Source organism: Chelonia mydas, chromosome 2 (genome assembly GCF_015237465.2).
Source record: "Chelonia mydas isolate rCheMyd1 chromosome 2, rCheMyd1.pri.v2, whole genome shotgun sequence".
NCBI lineage: Eukaryota > Metazoa > Chordata > Testudines > Cheloniidae > Chelonia > Chelonia mydas.
The window spans coordinates 13,890,462-13,896,461 of NC_057850.1; positions in this window are offsets into that span (position 1 = coordinate 13,890,462).

Here is a 6,000-nt window from a genome sequence, read left to right on the forward strand (position 1 = left end):
AAACTGGCAGGGAGGGGGTATGTTTATATAGTAGCAATAGACACCCCAAAGGAAGTAGTTCCATTTACTTCCTGCACCAGCCAGCAGAGCTAGGCCAGTATTGGAGGAAGAGCGTAAGTATGTTGTGAAAGAGTGCCACATGGTTCCTGCTTTGACAATATTCCTGGAGGGAAATTCCTCCAGGGTCTGCCTCTATGGTGGAGTGTCTTCAGATTCCGCTCTACTCCCCCACACAGGTAATGTCTGTAAAAGCCGGAACAGATGCCTTTGTTTGCATTAAAACTTAATGCAAATGAATAAAACTCCTTCACACACACAGTTATACATTTTCTATCTCTCCACTGGGAGAAAGAAGTCTGTTACTCCAGCTACAAGCAAAGGATGATGATTATCATCATCAGCTACACTTACTTAAAGTCAGCCCTAAAGGGGTGAGTTAAACCCACCATAATGTCACCGTTAAGGCTGACACAGTATCCTAAAAAGAAAAGGAGTACTTGTGGCACCTTAGAGACTAACCAATTTATTTGAGCATGAGCGAATACAGACTAATACGGCTGTTACTCTGGAACAGTATCCTAAGTCGTAATGTACCTAACAAACAGTGATTTTATATACTGTAGTCTCTGGCCCCAATGGAATGTATCAGAGTGGAGGTTCAGGAACATAGTGTGTTACCATAGCTGATCAGCCCATTGGTCCCATTACTGTGGTATCCTTCCTTCAGCTGTGGTCAATACTTTGTGACTCAGATAAAACCTACTCATAAAAGACCTAGGTAATTGTGCAGTGCTGTGCATGGTGGAGCTGTGGGTTCGATTCCCTTCTGAGCCTCTGCAGACAGTGTTTTGCACCCTGAAATATGAGGTGTCCTCATTATTTCACCTAGCACAGTTACACATGCTGCTTTAGTGGCCATAGCTTTACCCAGACTTTAATATCCAGCCACCATATTTAACTTGTTGACCTCTCCCTGCAAAGAATCCCACTGGTTGACAAACTCTGAATTTCTTAAACCTTTATGGTGGAGATCAGACCCTTAACATCATGTGAACACAGGTTTGCACTGGTTGTGTCAGTGCTGGTTTAAAACTCGACATGGAAAGCCTGCTGCTGAATGCACCAACACCCCTTCTCCTTTGGTTCTTAAACACAGCCATAAACAACCTAGCACATTCAAAATGCTGCAGTCAGAGAAAAGCATATAAATATTTCATCATGCATTAGCTCTTGGAAAAATCTGAGCAAATTACAAATCCCACGTCTCGCTCGCAAGATCTGTATTTTATCTCCTCTCTATTAAGAAAAATAATAATCAGAGAGATGCTGTAAACTAACATGAGGTCTCCCGAGCAACATGCAGCTTGTCATTAGTCTTCTATTTATATCACAGAGATGGCCCCAGAAGTCACAGGGTAAGGAAAGGACGGGCAATAATTAATGCCAGTAGAGTACTGAGTTCACCGTGCAATGAAACAAGTACTAAGCATCCATATGGTGTCAGTGCTCAAGAACTACAGTCTGACTTGGGACTATTTTGCTGATTTTCATTCCTTCCCATACATGCCATGGAAAAATAAACGCAAAAGATGAAGAGGCACTACAGTGCAATCTATTACTGTTAATTATTTGTATTACGGTGGTACCAAGAAGCCCCAGCTGAGATCAGGGCCCCTTTATGCTAGACACTGTACAAACCAAGTAAGAGACAGTCCCAGACATGGGCAAGAGGAGAAGGAAAGGAAAAATGACTTGGCCAAGGTCACACACATGTAGAGCCAGGATCTTCTAAGTCCCAGTCTATTGCACTATAATTCCAATTTTCACTGACTGCTTGTTATTAGTTATATTGCAGTAGCACCTATGAGCCTGCAATGGTCTGGCTGGAATAGCGTCCCCTTATGAACTTTCCAGGTCCCACAGTTTAGCTGCAGGTCTCTTGGGGAGTGGGGAGGAAGTCTATCTCCAGGGTCTACAGAGGCAGGATCTGGCCCTCTAGCAACTAGTCCCTCCAATTTTATCCCCTTCTAGGCAGGGGTAAGGGGTTCAGCCCCAAAGTGTTCTACAAAGCAAACATAACTCATTACTAGGCCAGCCCCCATCATCCAGGGACAAGGGGGCATTCCTGCCCTTTCCTTAGCCTTGATTCCCAACAGTCTCTGCTTTGAGCCTGGCTCACTCCTTGGGCTCTTGCTGCCTCTCCCCAGCAGCTGCTCCAGCTATCAGGTGTTTCTGCACACGAGACATTTCCTTCAGGCATAACTCCATTCAATTCCCTGGCCAGTCAGGCCTGAACTGAGCCAGGCCCTGTCTTTTTATTCTCCAAGCTTGGCATTGGCTGCAGGTATAGTAGGGAGGGGCTATCAGGGCCCAGAGACTCTCCTTAACCCCTGCTTTGCTGGCATGGGGCCTCTCTGTCCCATCACAGTGCCCTAGTCATGGACCAGGATTCCATTGTGTTAGGTGCTGTACAAACAGAACAAAGATGGGCCCTGCCCCAAGATCCTTAGAATCTAAGTATAAGACAAGAGACAACAGACAGAATGATGTGGAGTACAAGGAAATAAAAAGACAATATTAGTCAGCATGGTAGGCAACAGTGTACATAATCTTGCCCTCACCCAAATTTCTGCTGTCATTCTCCCCTGCTCCTCTTCCCATCCCCTATACTCTTCCCAGTCTTCTTGCTTTTCTTTTCTCTTCATCTCCATGCCCCATGCTCTGTTCCTTCCCTGCTGCCTGAAGTTCCTAGAAGAGTTTCCTGATTCTCATCCACCAGATACCCTCTCTGCGATTTCAAAATCTCTTCTTAAAACAGCGCTCCTTCACCCAATTCTTCCTACCTTGCATAAGCCCCAGAGCTGTTTGCAATATATAGAATAATAAATAATCAATATGGTCAAATTCTGCCCTCAGAAACAAGCATTCATCTTCTGCTCCAGAGAGTGAAGTTACCCAGGTGTAAATGAAGGGACAATTTAGTCCATAGCATTATGTATTCAAACCCTTTAACAATAGATCTAGACATATTACACCCTACAGTGATATCATCGCATCAGCAAAATAGAGGAATCTGAACAGGATTTCCAAGGGCAATGGATATCCAGCCATGCATTACAAGCTTTAATTCTTTCAGTGTGTCTTGGTGACATCATAAACCGGGACGATGGATCTTAAGAGTTTGTCAAAAGAACAGCATAATGGAATTGCATTGTCATTAATTGCATCGCAGGCTTGCCTTATTTTCCCTAAATATAAAGGTTTTATTTGAAAATTCTCTGCCTGGATTCTGTATTTTAGTTAAGCTAGATACGTACGGTAATTGCACCATAACAATGAGGAGTACATATGGAGCCCAGTCCTGAATTCCTGTGCAAGCAGAATTCCCATAAATGCCAATGAGAGTCTTGGCCTTTTTTTTCAGGGTTTTTTTGGAAGACTAGGCAATTTTAATTTTTTTTAAATGAACTACTGTTAGAGGTATCATGAAAACTCTGCAGTGGATGAGCAGGGGCTTGGCTGAGGCATTGTGTAATTTGTGGTCTTCAAAGCCATTTCTTAGAAGCTTTTAAAGGTTTCACATTTTAATTTATTCCTGGAAAACAGGCCTGAATTGCTGGTGTGTTTCTACGTGGCCTGCTTGCTGTCCCTCAGGCCCTGCCAAGTCTAGGGAGCAAGATGTTTATTTTGCATGTGTTAGCTAACATGTTTTAAATGAGAGTTGCTCATAAGTGTGGTACTGCACAGTGTAGCTGTAATTCCCCAGTCATTGTGTGTCTCCCTCAGTGCTTTACCCACACAGAATATGCGTCTCTTAGCACTGCACAGCCTGGGTTCTTAGCACTAGCTGTAGAGACTCCCGCTTTGAGGTCCCTGGCTCAATCACGCAAACTGGACAAGTTGGCAGCCATCACGAGAGTTAACTGCTGGTTGTGGTGAATCTTAAGACTCTCCCCTTGGGTTGACCATGGCCAACTAACATGCTTTAAAGGTGTTAAAAAACCCTTCCTACACTTGCTGCCAAGTGGTGTTTGAAAGTGTGTCAATGAAAATGTCTTAGCTGACATTTTAAATAAGCTAATTTTTCCCTAAGGGTATGTCTACACTGCAGGTGAGAAGAGTAGTTGCCAACTCGCGTAGCTTATGTTTGCTAGCTGTGCTCAAGGTATCACCCTAAGAATAGCAGCATGGCCGCAGCGGCTTAGGGTAGCCACCCATGTGCATACCTAGGACCTTGGATGGGATTGTACCCAGGTAGCTAGCCCAAGCCTCCACCTGTACTGCTGTGGTCACACTGCTATTTTTAGCGCCCTTCTTCAAGGAGAGCTACACCATGTAGGTCTACCCCAGCTGGGAATTATACCTGCCAGTGCCTCAGTGTTTTGTCAGCTAAGGGCTTTGCTTCTGGCCTTCAACCCTTGCACGCCACATGGGTCCTGTCCATCTTCCTTGTGCACAGAAAGATGGAAGCACCACACTCAACTGCACAAAATTCAGCACACACAAAAATGGGCAGATCCAGGCCAGATCCTCTACTGGTGTTCAACAGCATATCTCCTTTAACATCAGAGGTCGACTTTAATTGACAGCAGCTGAGATTTAGCCTACAAAATCCGAGGCTGCCCACTCTCATCTGTATGAGACCAGGTGCCCGTCAAATGTGTGGGGGTGCTTCTCATTCCCAGCGGGAAACAGAGTTTGTATGTCCCCTAGCTATGTACGCTACACAGTATTAAAAAGAAACCAACTCTTAATGGGCACCATGCCCAGAGAGAGTTATGGGACTGGGGGTGGTAGGGTCAGGCTGTGGGTGCACACTGGTCGGTTACCAAGTTGCCAAGTTGTGTAGTGGAGTTGGGGTCAAGCTGGGTCAGGATACCAGGAAGTTAGGGTGGGGCACCAGGTTACAGACAGGATGCAAGTACTAGAGTCAGGGGCAAAGTAGCATCACGAGCCAGAGTCTAATGTTCACAATAAGGCAAGGCCTGGAGCAGAAGCAAGCAGATAGTCAGCATCATTGCTCAGACAGTGCCCTGTAATGTCTCCCTGGTTTACATACTGGCATGAGACAATCAGTGGCCTGCGGGAGGCCACCACTCAGGCCCCACTGGGCAGTAACTCCTGCAGCCTCTAGCGTTGCAGGGCCCCTGAGTGGAAATCCAGCCTAGAATCCAGGTGGTGATTTCTATTCTATTAACTTTCTATTGTCATAGGCTCGAGTCCCTCAGATGCTTATGGGGAGAGTGGGGAAGAACTGATCAACAGATTCTATGCAGGCCGATGCTGCTGATTAGCAATGCAGTGAATTGTTCACCCTATCACCAAGCCCAGGAATACAAAAGCCTTGCAAGCTATCCCGTTTACTGCCCTTCACTCAGGGAGATTATTCTCCATTGCCAAGCCTCACTGCTCCCCTTGCTCCCCTTATGCAGGATGGACTGATCACACAAGGGGCTGAGTCCCCGCAGGCACCTTTGAGTTTAGTGGGATTTGACGGTACTTGGCTCCACACATGGTGAGTTCTGTATTGAAGAGCAAAAAGTTTTGGGGGGAAAAAGAAAAGGAGTAGTTGTGGCACCTTAGAGACTAACCAATTTATTTGAGCATAAGCTTTCGTGAGCTACAGCTCACTTCATCGGATGCATACTGTGGAAAGTGTAGAAGATCTTTTTATACACACAAAGCATGAAAAAATACCTCCCCTCACCCCACTCTCCTGCTGGTAATAGCTTATCTAAAGTGATCACTCTCCTTACAATGTGTATGATAATCAAGTTGGGCCATTTCCAGCACAAATCCAGGTTTTCTCACACACACCCCTTCACACACACACACAAACCCACTCTCCTGCTGGTAATAGCTTATCTAAAGTGACCACTCTCCTTACAATGTGTATGATAATCAAGGTGGGCCATTTCCAGCACAAATCCAGGGTTTAACAAGAACGTCTGGGGGGGGGAGGGGAGGGCGGTAGGAGAAAACAAGGGGAAATAGGTTACC